Source organism: Rosa chinensis, chromosome 1 (genome assembly GCF_002994745.2).
Source record: "Rosa chinensis cultivar Old Blush chromosome 1, RchiOBHm-V2, whole genome shotgun sequence".
NCBI classification, from domain to species: domain Eukaryota; kingdom Viridiplantae; phylum Streptophyta; class Magnoliopsida; order Rosales; family Rosaceae; genus Rosa; species Rosa chinensis.
In genome coordinates, this window is record NC_037088.1 from 67,894,647 (window position 1) to 67,915,181 (window position 20,535).

At 36.9% G+C, this 20,535-nt stretch overlaps 2 long non-coding RNA genes across 2 annotated transcripts; both read right to left on the reverse strand.

The window, feature by feature from the left end:
• Nucleotides 1-1,400: 1,400 nt before the first annotated feature.
• LOC112187305 lies at nt 1,401-10,087 on the reverse strand. Its single transcript, XR_002931051.2, has 4 exons — nt 9,772-10,087; nt 9,615-9,704; nt 8,876-8,952; nt 1,401-1,539 (listed from the first exon to the last, which is right to left on the reverse strand). It is a non-coding gene; the product is annotated as an uncharacterized LOC112187305 (long non-coding RNA).
• A 4,623-nt stretch (nt 10,088-14,710) lies between these two features.
• On the reverse strand, nt 14,711-15,945 carry LOC112187298. The gene is made up of 3 exons (XR_002931048.2): nt 15,594-15,945; nt 15,437-15,526; nt 14,711-14,774 (listed from the first exon to the last, which is right to left on the reverse strand). It is a non-coding gene; the product is annotated as an uncharacterized LOC112187298 (long non-coding RNA).
• Between the last annotated feature and the right edge of the window lie 4,590 nt (nt 15,946-20,535).

Here is a 20,535-nt window from a genome sequence, read left to right on the forward strand (position 1 = left end):
GTACTCCCTTTTATTTTTATTTTTTTTCTTTCAATTTCAATATTCTATATTTCAATCCATGTAAAAATATTAGTAAATTTACAACTATGAGCAGTGAAAAAGAGATTGATTTTTTTCTTCATGTTTTAAATTTTTATTTTTGGTGTTCACAAAGGATATTGCAAAGATTTTGATGAAGTTAACACTGATAGTTTTGTGAATTGAATAACATATTAATGATGAGGAGACAAAAAAAAAGTAACAAATTCAAATTTAGGTGGAGCGGATAAAGAATAATGTTATCCATGAGAAATTAAATACTCTTTGTATTTCATTAATTATTTATATATTTATTTATTTCTTACATATGTTGTTTTAGAAAATTAGTATACTTATTAATCATTTTGTATTTGGGTACTATAGTCTTTCAATAATTCAAATGTTTGTAGGGTGAACTAAAAAAATTGTAGGGTGGCAATAGCCGCACCCTATATATATATATATATATATATATATATATATATATATATAAGATGTTTATCTGAATATTAAATGATAATACATTAGTTTGGTTTTTTCTTTAACAATGAATACGGATCTTTGTGTTTATCTAAATATGTATTTTTAATAAATTATTTTGTTAATTATATATTTTATTTCGTCACAATTATCAGTACCCATAAAACAAACAATACAAAAATTATAAAAGGGTGTCATTTGCTCTATCAAATGACACAGTTAGTAAAGTGTATCCAAAAGGGGGGTGACTATTGGCCATTTTTCTAGTAGTGTTTCTTTAAACCAGGAAACTGGAAACTGTAACTCAAACTTGCTGAGTATCGTATCATCGGACTAGACCCCGCTAGCCCAGAAGTAATATAAAAGTAGGGGAAAAAGATAGCCATACGCATGAGCCTCCCAGGCTCGGGTGATAGCCTCCTAGGCTAAAGTACTCCTATATACTCCCGTTATATACCCACACGCCACTAAGTGTAGCGATTAGGATACTGGGCTTCAGCATTACTGTCACAAAGACAGTAACCAACGCCACAAAGGCGGACGGGCTTCGGTGATCCCATCACCTCGCCACAAAGGCGGACATATCAATGCTAGCATGATAAATAATCACCCAAAGTATGGCAAAAGAAATCCGAAAACCAAGTAAATCCATAAATACATAAGGCTTCCCCATCTCTTGCAAATGAATTTCCAACGACGTGTCTCACACGCCAAAATAATCTCAAGTTCAAAAATAAATAGGAGAGAAAATGTCACGCCCCCAAATTTAAGGCCAATATTGTATTGAAATATGACTCATGAATTTGTGACGTGAGTCGAAATAAATAAAACTACTTCCTTTTGAATAAATTGAAAGAAAGTAAAAGACTATGTATAGATATATCTGAATAGTACTTTTATTAGAAAACGAAATCATTATTTATACAATACCAAAGTTTAGCAAAACATATTACAGTACTTAATCTCTTGAAAAAGCAGTAGGAAAAGCTTTCTTTTATTTACTAGGTTCATCCCCTTTTTCCCCATGCATCTACTCGTTACCTGAAAACATGAAGGTGTAGCATCATGAGTAACACAGACCCAGTAAGTACAGCTTACATTCTTATACTAGCTGTGTCTTATAAGAAATCAAAACTGAACAACCAATTAAAAAAATGTACCGAGAACCATTTATATGTTCACACCAAATCTCAAATATGTATTTGTATACACACAACAGACACACATATATATAAACGATTATAAAACTGGTAATAAATCACATAGTCACATCTCTTTATCGAATCAACAAATACTGCAGCAATATTAAGTGCAAATAACCTCAAAACAATGCATGCTCGATTCTCTTCTCACTTAACACCATAACATATTAATAACATGTTGCAAACATATATTTGATCAAATAAATATTTGTATACTCTTCTTCTTAGTGAATATTTCAGATTAACTGGTATCAACTCATAAATCCACGTGCTAGGGTCCATAATACCAAAGCACGGGTAAGCCAGATTGACTGGTAACAAATCATAAATCCACATGCTAGGGTCCAACGTACTATACCAAAGCATGGGACAGCCGCAGCATACCAAGGACACTACCAAAGTATGTATACTCAAAGTAAGCAACCTTCCTAAGAGTATAATAGTGCACTATCTGTAGGGACTAGGGCCCAAGGCTAACTTCTCATAACACCAAAACACATTTACCAGTAATTCACTTAAGTACGGGGTAGTAGATAACGCCCGGCTTCACAATTGTACTTCTCAGACATAATCAAATTCACAAAATACAATCTTTATGAATTATAGATCGTAATATATGTATATGTACACACACATATAGATACATATACTTAGGAATAATCTCATATGAAAACATGTGTAACTTAATTGTATAACACAAATAAGTAAATTCATTAGCAAAAAACATAATTAAAAAGAAGCTTATACATAATTGAAATCAAGTAAAATAGGTAATAATAAAGCACAAGCATTAAATAAATAACTATAAACAAGCTTACATAAATATAACTGAAATTGTGTGGATAAATTAATATATATATATATATATATACATAATTACGTGTATATATATATATATAAACAAAACTTGAAAGTAATTGTGCAATAAAATAAAGGTACTGCAAATTAAACTTGAAAGTAAATGTGCGATAAAATAAAGGTACTGAAAATTAAACTTGAAAGTAAATGTGCAATAAAATAAAGGTACTGAAAATTAAAAGTAGTAAGAGAATATTAGTTAGTAGTCAAAGAGTCAGTAGTCATTTTTCCATAGTATTGGAAATCTTAGTCCAAAGTGTCCATTCGTCAATCAAAATAATATACCAAGTACCGTCAACTTTCTGTTTTTATAACTTGTTCAAATCATGTCCGAAATAGTCAAGTGAGGACACCAAGTCATAGGATTTTTCATAAGGAATTCAATGTAATAAGTCATGTAGTCCAGATCAGAGTGATATAGTCCATAAATGGTAAAATACCAGAACAGTGCAGAAACCAATTTTCTTAATATTAACCTTTGATGTCCAAGTCTTTACGTACTGCATATTTCACCAATACTTCTCAAAATTTCCAGCATAAAGGAAGAGGTCCTAAGCTTCAAATTGATATAAAGTTTGTAGAAAATGGATAAGAAATGAGGGAGATATGAATTTTTGAAGTTGTGATGGCTGTATGAGATTTCCAGCTAGTTTAAAAGTTGAAAACTTTGATTAGCCATAACTTCTTCATTTCTTAACCTTTTTTCGTGATTCAAAAGCCTAAACTGAAGGATTTTTCATGAAGAAACTGAAAATATAATTAGTTTTGACAATATTAACTTTTATCAAACACGAAAATATATGACTGCAGCAAAACAGATTCTTTTCCATTTTATCATCGGTTATGCACTTTGATAAATCTTAAAGACAAAAGAATATAGGAATGTATTCATGTACTTACTTAAGAAACTCAGAGATGGAGTGAATATTTTGGTCTTGGATTCAAGCTTGGACTTCTTTGAGAAAAACAAAGGGAGCTTCTCAAGAGAAAAAGGATGATCGATTTAGTGAGGTGAGTTTTCTCTACAACTAAGGGAGTTTTTGATCAATTTTGCACTTGATCTTCAAGCTTGTAGGAAATATGATCAGATCATATGTTTATATAGGCAAGAAAAATGCATTAAAAAAAATCAATTCTCACTTGTAAGTCAAAAGTGAGTTGGAAGTGCACAAAGCACTTACAAGGGCTTGGAAATTTCCTATAAGGCTATGGTTGTTAGAAAGAAAAAAAAAATCAGATTAGCTCTTCTAGATGTATTGGCATTTGAATTGTGTATACATATATATATAGATACACATCTACTCAAACTAATACGAAGATTGATATGCTTTCTTAAGGTTCAAATATGTGTTGGCAATAACTATTACTAAAATGACATGCATCATACAAATAATATAGATGAGAGTCTTGAACTCAATAACAAATATCGAGTGTACACAAGAAATACGAACTAAGGTATTTTAGTAAGTTTACTAGAACTCTAATATATAAAAAAATTACCTATATAACGTGTAAGTATAGCATGTGGTATCATTGGTTTCTAAACGGAAAAATGCTTAGAAGATACTTGGATTATTTCTAAGTTGAATGTATCTTAGAATGTTCTACAGTGATACTAAGTTTCGGGTTATTACAGAAAATAATAATAAAACATAATCTCCATAAATCGAAACAAAACCAATTCCAAGATCATCATCAAGGCATTCCCAATGCCAAAACCGAAAGTCGATAAATAAATAAGAAATATAACTCCATCGAAATCCCATTTCAAAAACTCTCTCAGAAATCTCAAATCGACGAATGAAAATAAATATGAAATTCCGGAAATCACCTCAGAAAAATAATTCGTCGAAAATCAACATAAATTATAAATTCGAATCCGAGCATAACAAATTAATATCCGCAAGTCATAACCGAGATAAATCGTAATCAATCTCTGAAAATCATTATTGAAAGCAAATCCAAATCCGAGCATAATAAATTCATATCCAAAACTCATGAAAAATCAATGTCAAATTATAATCCAAGACAAAATATCATGCTCGATAAATAAAACGATAATTAAATAAATCAATAATTTCAAAATAAATGCATGCATCATTATTTAAAACAAAATTCCACTCAAAGTACTATTCCGACGATCACTCGTACGAGTTCATTCGTCAAACAAGAGCTCGGTACATCGCCCTGTACAATACTATAATTCGTGAATAACGATTCGGCAATTAAATATGATTCTAATATCTTATCCTCCTAAATCAAACTTCCAATTTCTTTTCCAATTTAACCAAAACTTCATCATTAACTCCAATTCTTTAATTCAAAGTTTCTAGGGCAAAGTTGAGAGAAATCCAACGGTGGAATTCTCGAAAACCAATAACCAAACTATTAAACTTTGGAAAAATTCCGATTAATATCCAAACCTCTTCCACATCCAACCAAACTTCACCAACACTGCCCACTCGTCGATTTCAGACTATATAACAATTATGGAAGAAGTCCGACAATCGGATTCACGATTAACATTAACAGAAATCCAAATCTTTAGAAATTTATAACCGATTCAAAACTCCACCAATCCTCATCAAACTTCATATATAAGATCTATGATAATTATAAAATTTAACTAGCCAGAAATTGAAATTAAAAAGCTACCCTAGCAGCCACTACCGCCGCCCATAGTGGCGGCGCCACCGCCACTGCCACCGCCACTGCCACCAACTCCAATGGCCACCAAAATTTGGCAGTAGCACCTTCTCAACACACCCTTTAATTCTTTCAACTGTGACCAAGTTAGAAAATGAGCGGAAGTACCTCAACAATTAAGGGGAAGGTTGAACCCGAATTGTGAATAGTAACCTCAAACTTCAAACCGTCGATTCTTCCTCCACGCTTCAAATCTCAGCAAAAGCTTCCGGGAGCATCATCTACATCCCAAGGCACTTCCAATAGACTAAGGTTTATCGCCGGGGGTGGCCGGAATCGGAAGATATCAATTGGTGAAGGGAGGCGATTTCCAGCTCGAGCTGTGCAGTTTCTCAGCCTTGCAGCACCCTCCACAGTTCTTTTTTCACCCTGATGTCTTCTGAGAAGTTATAGACGATGTCAAGGTGAGAAAAATTGATTTTGGAATTAAGTCGATTGGAGGCTTGTGGAGGAAGATATGGTCGGACAAATAAGACCCCAGAAAACGTGACTGGAAGTGGACAGGAGAAAGAGGGAGAGCTTGGTAAGTTTCTGGAAAAATATGGAAACTTACCACAGTAGTTTCTCTATATATAGCAAGTTACTATGAACAGTAATTTTAGTATTTTGGCCATAGCTTTTGCTTACGAGCTCCGATTTAAGCGTACCACATATGCACAAACTCGGTTTAATGTCCTCTACAATTTTTGTGAAGAAAATTTTCTCAAATTTTGACCCAAACAAAAAGTCAACTTTTAGGCCACTAAAAGTATTCAACAAAGTAAAAAGTGAAAGTAATCGTCATTTACCGCCCAAATGACTAGTAAACTGGTAAATTGAGGTATGGGACGTTACAGCTGACCTCCAGCGAGTCTCCGGCCGACTTCCGGCGAACTCCAGCGGGTCTCCGCTCAACTCTGGCGACCACAAAGCTACTGTCACTGACACCAAAAGCTACTGTAACTAGCAACAAAAACTACTCTGATGAAATTTCCGGCAATCTCCGGCGAGGTCACAAAAGCTACTATCACTAGAAATAAAAGCTACTGTCACTAGTAATATAAGCTACTCTAGTAAGATTTCTGGCAACCTCCGATGAGGTAACAAAAGCTACTATCACAAACAATAAAAGCTACTGCTTGCCAAATAACCTATACTCCCCAAAACAAAAAGCTATTATCCCCACCAACAAAAGCTACTGTCACCAATACCAAAAACTACTCTCACCAGCAATAAATACTACTCTCACCAACGCTAGAAAACTACTCTCACCAACAGCAAAAGTTGCTTTCACCAACACCAAAAGCTACTCTCACTAACAACAAAAGTTACTGTCACTAACACCAATGAGCTACTCTCACTAACATTAGAGAGTTACTCTTGTATCAAAAACTACTCTCACCAACAATAACAGCTACTCTCACTACGGCAAAAAACTACTCTCACCAAAGTTAAAAACTACTATCACCACCACAAAAAGCTACAATCATCACCACCAAAAGTTACTCTCACCAACAACAAAATATATTCTCATCAACATCAAAAACTCTTCTCACCAACAACAAAACGCTACTTTCACCAAAACCAATAGCTACTCTCACAAACTCCGAGAGCTACTTTCACCAACATTGAAAACTGCTTCACTTGCTCTCTTTTGCCAGAATTCAACCACAAAAACAAAAGTACAAACAAGAATAAAACACCATCAGAAACAATGAGGCATAAAATTAAGATCCAATTTCATTACCATAACTCAAAACAATACAAAAGCCACTCAGAAATCAAAACAATTGTAAAATTCATAGTAATTATCCAAATCAAACCAAAACTATCAAACTGAATGAAAAAAACAATACAGACAGGAGTTTCTGCCATTTCCAAAAACCGTAGCAATTCAAGATTCAAACCACAAATCTATAAGAAAATCAAAAACTTAGCACAACGAAAACATAGACCGATCAATTCCAAATGTAGCAGAAGTTACCCGGGTAGAGATCGCACTGTACGGGTCGGAGTTGTCACACCCCGAATCTTGAAATAAGGATTCAAATCCGGAACATGACTAAAAACAATACAAATACGTTCTGAATTTTTCTCTCAGAAAACAACCACTAAATACACCTCTTGATATTACATAAACCAAATCCTCAAGCTACTTATTACAGCACACTCTCACCAAATCAAATTGTAAAACTCAATGAGTAAAATTCTCCTCACAAAACAAATGCTATAAATCCAATACTAATACTCTAAACCGCACGATCACTGCCCTGATTCTCCTGACCTGTGAGATTACCCGCTACACAATTTGAATAGTGTACCGGGAATGCAACAACACCAAACCCGGTAAGCCATGACAGCCCGTATGAGTAAACAAGAAAGAACTGTTGATTTATTTAATTACAATTATTATAACTCAAGTAAACAATCAACACACTCACAAGGTAACTCCAAAAATCTCATAAACATAAAAGTAGATATTTTTCGATACTCTCTTTTAAAACTCAATCAACAAATATTGCATCATTAATATGTGAAATAACATTAAAGTAACACATGCTTGATTTTCTTTTCACTAATACCTTCACATATTCAAAATATATCATGGATAGATATTTGATCAAAATAACATAACACCTTCACATATTCCAAATATATCATGGATAGATATTTGATCAATTTCACATAACACCTTCACATATTCAAAATATATCATGGATAGATATTTGATCAATTTCACATAAGTACATTTCTCTTTTTAGTGAATTTTCAGATTAACTGGTAACAAATCACAAATCCACATGCTAGGGACCGACGTACTATTCCCATAGCATGGGACAACCAGGTTGACTGGTATCAAATCACAAATCCACGTACTAGGGACCGACGTACTATTCCCAAAGTACGGGTAAGCCGCAGCATACCAAGGACACAACCAAGGCATGTATACTCAAAGTAAGCACACTTCCTAAGAGTATAATAGTGCACTATCTGAAGGGACTTGAGCCCACAGCTTAACTCCTCATAACACCAAAACAGTTTTACCAGTAATTCACTTAAGCACGGGGTTGTTGTAATCACCCGGCTTCACAATTGTACTTTTCAGACATAATCAATTTCTCCACATACAATCTTTATAAGTTTTAGATTGTATAAATGTATATGTACACCCATATAAAGAGACATATTATTTCAAGACAAATCTTTACTTCTTAAAATAATTTCCACATATTCACAATTGGCCATATAAAATAGCTTTCACATCACATGATCAACATTTCATTATTCAACAATTAAATGGGAGATTAATAGCTTGAATAATATCCAAATCAATTCTCAATCATTTCATCATGCCAATCACACGCCAATTAACATATATATTTCACGTAAATATATATATACGTAATCATCCGCTCAGGAATGACCACTAATACCAACTATAGTTCAAGCATAAAAACCGTGAAATTCATTTGTATAATAAAATCATTTTACTTACCTATGGACCGTAGTTGATCAAGTCCATATGATTTAAAACAAATATTTATTCCACAAATATTTTCACACAATTATGACAAAAATAAAGTAATTAAATTTATTCGGTTCGTAATATGAACCACGTGAGGTTTACTCACCTCTAATCCAGCTGCGTCTTCTAAAAACTCAAATATAATGATATTCCAAACGCTCGTCAACTCAAACCGTCAAGTACCTAATCAAGTGCGGTCTTTGCTTAGTAAACGAAACACGAAATAAACTTAAACGACGATCCAATGGTCAGATTCTAAAATAAAGACGATTCAACGGTCGGATCTGAAAATAAAGACGATCCAACGGTCGGATCCTCACGGATCGCCCTTAGGATCATCCTCCAAAAATATCACGGAGATCCAACGGTCAGATCTTCCTAAATCGTCCTTATAAACATCTCCACAAAATTTCATGAAAACCCGACGGTCGGATTCTCACGAATCACCTTCCGAATCACTATTTCACAATTATACGAAGATCCAACGGTCGGATCTTCGCCCGTGACCTCACAAAGTCACCGGGACAGTCATACGATCAACATATTAAAATTTGAAGTAAAACCGATGGTCTGATCTTCACAGATCGTAAACCGAAGATAAAACGTAAAACCGTTAAAACATAAATCCACTATTTATCAACGTTTTCTAAAATAACCTTGTAATATATCAAAACGCTCGTATGGATGCGTAGATCATTGTCCAGATAATATAAACTCAAAATATGGTCCGACGCGCCGCCACAAGCGGTGGTCAGTGGGTGGTCAACACGGCGGTCAACCACCTCCGATGCAAAAGTCGTCAACTACAAACTTCTTCAAAATGAAAGGGAGATCAACTTTCATACCTGGAGCTAAGTCCGGTTCGGCCTAGATCGTCCTAGATCAAGCTTTGAAGTTCAGATTAATCTGGTGCGTCTGATCTGATCAGATTGGATCTGGGACGTTGAAAAAGTCAAACCATGATCTAGCGTTCTACACACAAAATCGTGATGAAAGACTTACATGGGGATGATCAGGGGGAGGAGAACAACCCAAAACCGAGAGGATCGGCCCATGCAACGCCGGCACGACCAAGATCCGATCGGGTCGAAACTTAGGTTCGGAGGGGCTTCGATCCAGCTTTCGGAGCAGCGGCGAGGCAAGGCGACACCAGAGGGAGGCTCGTCGTGGGGCGGCGATCCCAGGGGAGTCCGGGTCAGGGGCCGGAGAAGGCCGGAGGGGCCGTGTTCGGCCGGGTCGGGTCGGAGGGTGGACGGGCCTGGGGAGGGTTTCGAGCGAGAGAGAGAGAGAGAGAACCGGAGGGGGACTATTCCGCAAAAACTGGAATTTTTCGTCCTTAATGAAAAATCAGAAATTTTTCCCTATTTATAGAAAATTTCCAAATTTCAAATATTCATAACTTATTCATACGAACTCCGAATATTGCGTTCCACATATGCACGCGATCGTATCGACGAGCTCTACAACTTTCATGAAGGAAGCCTTCCCAAATTCGGTACATATAAAAAGTCAACTTTCGCGGGTCCCTAAATAACGTTCGTTTTCGAAAATAAAATCGTTCGAACTACTTCCACAACTTCTTCAAGCTTCGTACTCGCTCCTAATACCGAGAAATCAATTCTAAAAATCCACGGAATTTAATTTGGATTTTTCGGGGTATTACAGTCTACCCTCCTTAAAGAAATTTCGTCCCGAAATTTAATCGCAAGTCATTTTCTCCCGATTAAGGTTGTCTGTAGTTCATACAGAATACTAGCCAACCACCAAAACTCCATCTTTACTACAACTGTAGTAATCTACTAAGCTACGGCTCTACGTAAAAAAAAAATACGTCCGTATACTGAGCATATACAAGGTCCAAAAATAATTGTAAGAGGTAAGGTTCGAACTCCCGATCTCGAACACGAGGGTTTTGCTCCCAACCACTGAAGCAAGAGCTACTTTCATTAATATATGCTCATGTGTTATATTTATTATGTCATAAGCGACATAAATAAAAATAAAATAGGAGGCAAGATTCGAACTTCAGACATCTTGTACAAAAACTTCTCTCTCAACCACTAGAGCACCATCTGCTCTCGCTGCTGTCCTTATATTTCTTTTATTTATTCTATTATAAGCAATAGAATAAAAACAAACCCTGCAAGGTCCACATTCCACAACTCGTCTTTTCAGTGATTTACGGAAATTAGATCCACTTTCGGCTAAAGTTGTCTGCCATAGCACTTCGAGATTCGTTTAGTTCCCTTACGCACTCTCCACGCGCCAACAACCTTTCCGTGTTTTCGGGCAACTTGTCCAACGCGTAGCATGACTCACAGAGATCGTCCATCCAACGGTGGAGATTTGCTCACCTCGTTCTATAAATAGGTGCATTCTGAGGAAGCGACTGTTCACTCCAAAGGAAAAGAAATTTCTTCCGAGCTTTAGCCTTTCTTTCTCAAACTCTCCAGTCTTTCACTTCACCAATCTTCAATCATTCTAACAGCAATTTCCCCTAAACACTTAACAGCTTCGTTCTTCAATTTTCACTTTCTTTCAACTCATCACCATGGAACCACGAACTCTGCAACTAATGGAGCTTCAAACCCAGCAACAAATGGAACTACAAGCCCAGCAACAAGTCGAGGATGGAGGAAACAACCAAGCAGCCGGGAGTAGTGCTAACACGCCTATCAGGCCGACCAATAACCGGTGGACTCCCACACCAGATCAACTAAGAATCCTCCAGGAGCTTTACTATGACAAGGTGCTTAAGTACCCAACTCCAGAGCAGATTCAAGAGATCTGCCTTCATCCGCAGCAATATGGGCAGATCGAGGACAAGAACGTCTTCTTTTGTTTCCAGAACCTCAAGGCTCGAGAGAGACAGCTGATGAAGCCAATTCGGGAAGTTCGGGTTGGTGGATCTCTCGATCTCAATTTTGGATCCACTAGCTCCACTGATGATGATAGGTCCATTGACCTAAACTTTGGTTCCACTGGTCCTACTGGTGATGATGGATCTATTGATCTAAATTTTGGGTCATGTGTCGGCTATAGTGTTGACCCATATTCCTCCTCACCCTTCAACACTAATACTAGTACTACCTTCTATGGCACAGCAGGAGGACAAACTTCCATGGATCAACGGGGAGGAGATCACCAGGAGGTCGAAACTCTTCCTCTGTTCCCAGTGCACGGTGAAGACGTCCTTGGAGACCCGAAGACTACTTCCGAGGGAGGTAGCGCATATGGCTACTATTCTGGTGGCTCAGGCGGTTACAACAGTGGTCCTCCCGTTTCTCTTGAGCTCAGCCTTAGCCCATCCGGAGTTGCTGACTTGGCTTAGTATAGCGTAGTTTCCCTTTTTTTTTTTTGTAAACTAAATCAATAAGATTGAATGCATGTCGTCACCTTTTTGTGTTAATCCTACGACGACACCAAGGATCGAATCTTGGTCACCAATTGCTCTTTCAAAACCTTAGCAAATTATGCTGCACATATCTTTCATAATGATGTATCACAAACAATCATTCAAAAGCTAACAATCAATTAAGTCACACAAAAATCTAGCTAGCATCATGCAACATACCACATAGAACAACATTTTACAAAAGAAGTCACACGCAAAAGTCTACTATAGACATCAAGCACAGCCTGTCACAACACACCAAGGGATTAAGTCTGCTAGTATCACACTTCGCCTTAGTAAGAAAAGTTTTAAGGCTGATAAGGCACCTCTATTCCTTACACCTTGCTAAAGTTAGCATCCATCCGTCTCCTAAACCAATAGTCTAGATAATTCTATCTCATAATCTCTCACACTCCTATCATCTTTGAGTTGTGAGATCAATTCTATTTCCAACTACTCCTGAATCCTCAACATTTTCACCATTTCAATCTAAGAATAGATTTAATCACATCAACCACAAGTGGAACAGTCAGTTCAATCTCTAATGCCTACACTTCATCCTCAAAAGATCATGTTCCTACATAAGACTATACCTCAACCTAAGGGTTTACCTCAATCCTTAATGATGCTTCCCAATCTGTCCATTACTTTAGAAGCATAGCAATACGTGGTTAAACTTGTACAACACTCAAACATAGCATAAGTCAATACAAGTACCTAATCACCAATATACTAACACATCGAGGTATTTCATAACTCCTAATACGACCTAACGTCCTAGATGGCTTCCAACACTCTTACATACCAATGACTTGATCAATACCGAAGAGCACACGATGGGGATCCGCTGCAGACGGGCCATCACTCGGAAGGTATTGACAAATCATTGAATATGCACCTTACGCTCTGATACCAAACTGTCACACCCCGAATCTTGAAATAAGGATTCAAATCCGGAACATGACTAAAAACAATACAAATACGTTCTGAATTTTTCTCTCAGAAAACAACCACTAAATACACCTCTTGATATTACATAAACCAAATCCTCAAGCTACTTATTACAGCACACTCTCACCAAATCAAATTGTAAAACTCAATGAGTAAAATTCTCCTCACAAAACAAATGCTATAAATCCAATACTAATACTCTAAACCGCACGATCACTGCCCTGATTCTCCTGACCTGTGAGATTACCCGCTACACAATTTGAATAGTGTACCGGGAATGCAACAACACCAAACCCGGTAAGCCATGACAGCCCGTATGAGTAAACAAGAAAGAACTGTTGATTTATTTAATTACAATTATTATAACTCAAGTAAACAATCAACACACTCACAAGGTAACTCCAAAAATCTCATAAACATAAAAGTAGATATTTTTCGATACTCTCTTTTAAAACTCAATCAACAAATATTGCATCATTAATATGTGAAATAACATTAAAGTAACACATGCTTGATTTTCTTTTCACTAATACCTTCACATATTCAAAATATATCATGGATAGATATTTGATCAAAATAACATAACACCTTCACATATTCCAAATATATCATGGATAGATATTTGATCAATTTCACATAACACCTTCACATATTCAAAATATATCATGGATAGATATTTGATCAATTTCACATAAGTACATTTCTCTTTTTAGTGAATTTTCAGATTAACTGGTAACAAATCACAAATCCACATGCTAGGGACCGACGTACTATTCCCATAGCATGGGACAACCAGGTTGACTGGTATCAAATCACAAATCCACGTACTAGGGACCGACGTACTATTCCCAAAGTACGGGTAAGCCGCAGCATACCAAGGACACAACCAAGGCATGTATACTCAAAGTAAGCACACTTCCTAAGAGTATAATAGTGCACTATCTGAAGGGACTTGAGCCCACAGCTTAACTCCTCATAACACCAAAACAGTTTTACCAGTAATTCACTTAAGCACGGGGTTGTTGTAATCACCCGGCTTCACAATTGTACTTTTCAGACATAATCAATTTCTCCACATACAATCTTTATAAGTTTTAGATTGTATAAATGTATATGTACACCCATATAAAGAGACATATTATTTCAAGACAAATCTTTACTTCTTAAAATAATTTCCACATATTCACAATTGGCCATATAAAATAGCTTTCACATCACATGATCAACATTTCATTATTCAACAATTAAATGGGAGATTAATAGCTTGAATAATATCCAAATCAATTCTCAATCATTTCATCATGCCAATCACACGCCAATTAACATATATATTTCACGTAAATATATATATACGTAATCATCCGCTCAGGAATGACCACTAATACCAACTATAGTTCAAGCATAAAAACCGTGAAATTCATTTGTATAATAAAATCATTTTACTTACCTATGGACCGTAGTTGATCAAGTCCATATGATTTAAAACAAATATTTATTCCACAAATATTTTCACACAATTATGACAAAAATAAAGTAATTAAATTTATTCGGTTCGTAATATGAACCACGTGAGGTTTACTCACCTCTAATCCAGCTGCGTCTTCTAAAAACTCAAATATAATGATATTCCAAACGCTCGTCAACTCAAACCGTCAAGTACCTAATCAAGTGCGGTCTTTGCTTAGTAAACGAAACACGAAATAAACTTAAACGACGATCCAATGGTCAGATTCTAAAATAAAGACGATTCAACGGTCGGATCTGAAAATAAAGACGATCCAACGGTCGGATCCTCACGGATCGCCCTTAGGATCATCCTCCAAAAATATCACGGAGATCCAACGGTCAGATCTTCCTAAATCGTCCTTATAAACATCTCCACAAAATTTCATGAAAACCCGACGGTCGGATTCTCACGAATCACCTTCCGAATCACTATTTCACAATTATACGAAGATCCAACGGTCGGATCTTCGCCCGTGACCTCACAAAGTCACCGGGACAGTCATACGATCAACATATTAAAATTTGAAGTAAAACCGATGGTCTGATCTTCACAGATCGTAAACCGAAGATAAAACGTAAAACCGTTAAAACATAAATCCACTATTTATCAACGTTTTCTAAAATAACCTTGTAATATATCAAAACGCTCGTATGGATGCGTAGATCATTGTCCAGATAATATAAACTCAAAATATGGTCCGACGCGCCGCCACAAGCGGTGGTCAGTGGGTGGTCAACACGGCGGTCAACCACCTCCGATGCAAAAGTCGTCAACTACAAACTTCTTCAAAATGAAAGGGAGATCAACTTTCATACCTGGAGCTAAGTCCGGTTCGGCCTAGATCGTCCTAGATCAAGCTTTGAAGTTCAGATTAATCTGGTGCGTCTGATCTGATCAGATTGGATCTGGGACGTTGAAAAAGTCAAACCATGATCTAGCGTTCTACACACAAAATCGTGATGAAAGACTTACATGGGGATGATCAGGGGGAGGAGAACAACCCAAAACCGAGAGGATCGGCCCATGCAACGCCGGCACGACCAAGATCCGATCGGGTCGAAACTTAGGTTCGGAGGGGCTTCGATCCAGCTTTCGGAGCAGCGGCGAGGCAAGGCGACACCAGAGGGAGGCTCGTCGTGGGGCGGCGATCCCAGGGGAGTCCGGGTCAGGGGCCGGAGAAGGCCGGAGGGGCCGTGTTCGGCCGGGTCGGGTCGGAGGGTGGACGGGCCTGGGGAGGGTTTCGAGCGAGAGAGAGAGAGAGAGAACCGGAGGGGGGACTATTCCGCAAAAACTGGAATTTTTCGTCCTTAATGAAAAATCAGAAATTTTTCCCTATTTATAGAAAATTTCCAAATTTCAAATATTCATAACTTATTCATACGAACTCCGAATATTGCGTTCCACATATGCACGCGATCGTATCGACGAGCTCTACAACTTTCATGAAGGAAGCCTTCCCAAATTCGGTACATATAAAAAGTCAACTTTCGCGGGTCCCTAAATAACGTTCGTTTTCGAAAATAAAATCGTTCGAACTACTTCCACAACTTCTTCAAGCTTCGTACTCGCTCCTAATACCGAGAAATCAATTCTAAAAATCCACGGAATTTAATTTGGATTTTTCGGGGTATTACAGGAGTGAGCCGGGAACAAAGTCTCCACAACCACAGCAGCCACGCCCTCCCTAATGTGCTCGTCGGCGACCTCTTCTCCATAGGCGGTAGCCACCGTCAGAGCCTGCTGAAAATCCAGGACTCCGACTAACCCCAACCACGCCAATTCGTTCACGTGCGTCTTCACGCACGCAGGATCTTGTCAGAGGACTCGGAAATCTCCTGGAGGACCTTGCCCGGTGGCCGGAGCCAATTTCCAAGAAGAAGAAGAAGAAGAGCAGGCAATGTGGGACACCGATCTGGAATCCTCTCAAGCTGAATTAGAGGACACCGACGACCTCGTATCTCGATGAGGAGTGTAAGGTCGCCGGAGTTGAACGACGCGGTGATATCGAAGACACCGATCAGATCAGATCAAATCAGCTTCATCTTGAAAGGATGGCCGGAGCCTTATGATGCGCTTAAAGCAAGCGCGCAATTTAACCCTGAAAATATCGTTAGTAGTATAAGTAAGTAGGGATCGTTCTATTCCGAGGATTGAGGGTACACCTGTCATTGTGAAACAAATAAAGAAAAGTATTATTTACAAAAATAAAATAAAGAATAAATATATACAAGTAAACACAAATAAGGGGGGGGGGATTAGGATTCTTAAAATTAAAGTTAAAATAAATAAAATAAAGAAAATGTAAAAACATATATACAAGGGTGGAACGCAAGGAACAAAGATCAAAATCAATTCCATGTAATCAAATTCGATTCAAACCCTATAATTGTTCTTCCAAGTCATGAGAGAGGAGTTGATCATGTGAAACATTCGAAAGCAAATGATTTCCCATATTTTACTTTTCAATGCTAATTAACCTAAGCGAAAGCACCTAGATTAATCCTATCAAACATGCAATCAAGCCCTAGAAAGCTAGTCAATCATGACATGTTCAACGCATTAGACATAGAGAAAGGCTATCAACTCAAGTGTACAACTTAGTTATGGAAAAGTCCACCTAATTGCAATCCTCTTCAATTGAATTCGATTCTTGTCCAGAACCTTTACTACTTTTGATTCAAGTTACACAAAACGAAAAGTCGATTTCATGTTCTTAAACCTAGCACCAATTACATGCAAATCCTATAAGTGTCGATCCAAATAAGATAAACATATAAAAGTTTTCTGTAAAGCAAATTTAATCGAACAAACTCACATAAGCAACTTAGAATCACAATTATGGAATTCGAAAACTTTATTTAAACATAGAAATTGGGCTTAAACTTTGCCCTAAACATTATTGTTAACTAGAAACAAGTTGAATTCAAACAAGGAAAACAAAAGATCATTACAAGGAAAATGAATGAATTACACCGTGAGGGGAGATGGAGATGGAGAGCTAGATGGTTGGATCTTGAATCTTGGAAGCAAGCCTTCAAGGTGGATGATGGAGGATATGATCTTCACGGCTCCTTCTTCTTCTTCCTCTCCTTGCTTGAAAACGCAGAACTTTGCAACTAGAGAATGGAGAAGGAAAATGAAAAGGAAATGGAGAGACAAAGAAGATGAGATGGATGAAGGAATGGGTATTTTGAGAGTGAGAGGAGAAGTGTATTTATAGCCCAAAAAATGATGAATGGAGGGTGGAGATGAACATAAATGAAGGGCTAGATATGTTAGACATATTTGTAAAAAATATCTTCCCACTTGTTTATCACTTGTTCAACTTGAATTGATTTTCCTCCTCAAGATTTTCCATTTGGTTGTAACTTTGATTTTCCTCCTCAAGATTTTCCACTTGCTTGCAACTTTGATTTTCCTCCTCAAGATTTTCCACTTGGTTGCAACTTTGATTTTCCTCCTCAAGATTTTCCACTTGGTTGCAACTTTGATTTTCCTCCTCAAGATTTTCCACTTGCTTGGAGGTCCTAAAAATAGAAACTAATAAGAAAAATAGAAACTTTCCTAAAATGAAAAATGACAACTTACTAAAAATGATAAATAGAAACTACAAAAATATAAACTTTCTACAAATAGGAACTTTCCCAATCAAAGAATGGAAACTTTCCTAAACAGGATTTTAATAAGGAAATAACGTAAGAAATGTAGGGAAATGCAGTTAAAACGTCGCATTAAAATGCTCCTATCACCTTAATCGACGATGGGGTGGCTGGGCTTTGGTCAGGTTTGTGTTGTGGTTCAATTGATGGTGACGATGATGAGAGATGGTGGCTTTCCGGTGATTGCAGAGGGAAGAGAAGAAGAAGAGAGATCGGGGAAGAAAGAGAGAGAGAGAGAGAGAGAGAGAGAGAGAGAGAGAGAGTTTCTTTTCGTTTTGGCCAGAGGAAAAAGATTCCCCGAAGGGTAAAATTGTCAGAGTGTAAATAATTTAAACATACAAGTGGCCTTATGTGTACAATAAAACTTTGGTGGCCTTATAACTAATTTAAGTTTTAAACTGACACTTGTATGTAATTTTCTATTTAATTTATTCTCAAAATTTTTTAATCTTTCATGAGTAAATATGTCGAAAATTTTAATTTTAGCTAGCAAATTCTCTTCTCTTAACCTCATTCATAATCCACAGACCAAACAACTCGAGAAACTCCTGCTGAAACTTCAAAAACACCCACAACCCTCCCTTGCCTCGTCATCCATCCCTAGAGCTCTGTAGACATCCACACCTCTCCAAATTAAAATTAAACTCCCAATTCTCCACCACAATCCCAATAATCTTTCTCAATCTTTAACCATCTCCACAACCTTGGGTTTATGGCTCCTAATCAGAGCCGAGATCCAAAAATACCGGTCAAAGAACTTGTTGTTCCAAAAATTTTCAACAACTTGTCATTGAAAATTGGGGTCGCTATGACGGTGACGTTGTTTACTGAGATGATACGGTCGGCCAGCAGAGTGGTGGTCGAGCAAAGTGGCGATCTTGCGTCGAACAAGAGCGATTTGTATGATCATAGAGGGAAAGGAATGGGGAAGATGTGGTGGCGTTTAAGTTTATTTCGTGTTTCGTTTACTAAGCAAAGACCTTACTTGATTAGGTACTTGACGGTTTGAGTTGACGAGCGTTTGGAATATTGTTATATTTGACTTTTTAGAAGACGCAGCAGGATTAGAGGTGAGTAAACCTCACGTGGTTCATATTACGAACCGAATAAGTTTAATTACTTTATTTTTGTCGCAATTGTGTGAAAATATTTGCGGAATAAATATTTGTTTTAAATCATATGGACTTGATCAACTACGGTCCATACGTAAGTAAAATGATTTTATTATACAAATGAATTTCACGGTTTTTATGCTTGAACTATAGTTGGTATTAGTGGTCATCCATGAGCGGATGATTACATATATATATATTTACGTGGAATATATATTTTGGTTGACGTGTGATTGGTGTGATGAAATGATTGAGAATGGATTGGATATTATTCAAGCTATTAATCTCTCATTTAATTGTTGAATAATGAAATGTTGATCATGTGGTGTGAAAGTTATTTTATATGCCCAATTGTGAATGTGTGGAAATTGTTTTAAGAAATAAAGATTTGTTTTGAAATAATATGAACTCGATCGACTACGGTTCATAGGGCTGCGACTCACAAGTAAGAAAATGAATTTAAGTATAAAATGAATTTACTTATTCGTGTTATACAATTATGTTACTTATGTTTTCATATGAGGATATTCCTAAGTATATGTCTCTTTATGTGGGTGTACATATACATATATTACGATCTATAACTCATAAAGATTGTATTTTGTGAATTTGATTATGTCTGAAAAGTACAATTGTGAAGCCGGGTGTTATCTACTACCCCGTGCTTAAGTGAATTACTGGTAAATGTGTTTTGGTGTTATGATGAAGTTAAGCTGTGGGCCCTAGTCCCTTCAGATAGTGCACTATTATACTCTTAGGAATGGTGCTTACTTTGAGTATACATACTTTGGTAGTGTCCTTGGTATGCTGCGGCTTACCCATGCTTTGGTATTATGGACCCTAGCATGTGGATTCCTGTGCTTTGGTATTATGGACCCTAGCACGCGGATTTATGAATTGTTACCAGTCAACCTGGCTTTCCCGTGTTTTGGTATTATGGACCCTAACACGTGGATTTATGATTTGTTACCAGTTAATCCGAAAATTCACTAAAAAGATAAGTGTACTTATATTATTTTGATCAAATATCTATCTATGATATATTTTTAATATGTGAAGGTGTTAGTAAAAAGAGAATCAAGCATGTATTGCTTTAATGTTATTTCACATATTAATGTTGCAATATTTGTTGGTTGTGATCAG